Source organism: Hylobates moloch, unplaced genomic scaffold, assembly GCF_009828535.3.
Source record: "Hylobates moloch isolate HMO894 unplaced genomic scaffold, HMol_V3 SCAFFOLD_3, whole genome shotgun sequence".
Taxonomy (NCBI): domain Eukaryota; kingdom Metazoa; phylum Chordata; class Mammalia; order Primates; family Hylobatidae; genus Hylobates; species Hylobates moloch.
Window position 1 is genome coordinate 164,087,165 of NW_026652278.1, and position 1,745 is coordinate 164,088,909.

The window sequence follows — 1,745 nt, forward strand, 5'->3', positions numbered from 1 at the left end:
GCTACCTTTACGTTAATAACTGAATGGGCAAAAGGGGATTCTGAGGTCCTGGGAATGTTTTGGTTCTTCATATATTAAGTTTGTGAAAAATCATGAAGCATATACTTATGACCTCTGTACTTCTTTGTATATATGCTACCCTTAAATTAAAAAGTTTAATTTTTAATTTATGTATTAAACTAGTATTAAACTAGTATGCAAACTAGACCCCTAAAAATTATTATAGAAACTTCTTTCAATTAAGCTAGATTTTGGATTTTTTTTCCTTCCCGAAAGTTACCAGTGTGCTGAGTATTACATTAAATACAATTATTTTCATCCAAACTGCCTCTGTAAAGAGCTACAATACCAAATACAGGCCACCTCCTTTACACAAGCCAATTTTACCAATTAAAGTATAATTATTTAATAAATAGAAACTAATAAAAATGAACACATCTTTCTGTGTTTCATGAGATTTGTGATATTACTTTAATCTGTAGATTGAACTTATCCTAAGAAAATATATTTATTTTATCTTACACATCACAGCTCAAATTCAGTTTAATAAGACGAATATTCCTTTACCCATACCACAAACTGCTCTGCATGGTTATTTATACAATTCTTCTATTCCCAACAAATTAATCTATTCTGCAAATATTTACTGAAAACCTGCTGTCTGACACACTACAATGTGCTGGGAATAAAAGGCAAAGGATAAGATAGTGGTCTCTTCAGGCTTGCACTTCCCTGGATGGAAACAAGACACAACACAATTTCCCCAAAATGACTTAATTATAATGACAATTGCTCTAAAGATGGATTACAGCGTCCTGAGCACAGATGTAAGAGAGTAACTGAACTGTTTCTCTGAGACCAAACAGTTTGAACTGCTATCTATAAGATCCATAGAAATGAATTGAACAAGAAGAGGAGAGGAGTATTCTAAGCAGAGACTAAGAATATCTTAAAGTCGAGTGGTTAAAAAAAGGAGGATGAATGTGAAGATCAAAAGATCCCAGTGTCTGGAGTTCCAACAGTCAGTAGATAATCAGCTGGAGCCTCAGCAGGGACAAGATCATGCAGAGCTTTATAAAGTGTTATTAAAATTTATTTCCTCCTAAAAACAAGGAAAGGCACTGAATAGTTTTAAGCAGAGGAGGGACAAGATCAATTACATGTTGTTCATGTTGTAATCTCTCTGGCTGCAATGCAGACGATGGTTTGTGAGGCAAGTCACACAGCTGCATGTAGACCAAAGAAGAAGCTATTATAGAAATTCAGGAAGGGAAAATTGGTGTCTCGAAATTGATTGATTGTGTGGAGACGGCATGTAATAGATGATTTTGAGAGATATTTAGAAAATAACGTTGAATAGATACGTTTGTGTTGTAGAGAAACTGTTGAGTAAAACCCTTCCAGCTGGTACTGTGGATATGTATTGATGCTGCTTATTAAGATAGGGAATATGGGGAAAACAGATGAGATTCCACATTTAATGGCTGCAGTAACTGTGAAGCTTCCAGTGGGATGTTGAGAAGAGAGATTGAGACCCACACTAGCTGGTTAACTGACAAATCACTGCCTTTTTTTTTTTTTTTCTGGGAACACAGCTACCTCCATTTCTTAGGGTTTTCTGCAGTTAGGTGCAGCTATGCAGCTGAATTGTAGAATCTGGGCAGAGCCTGGTTCATAACTGCTGCACAGTCCCGTCCCGTCTGTTTCTGGTCACTGATTGAGGAAGATGAGTGGAGGCTTGAGTG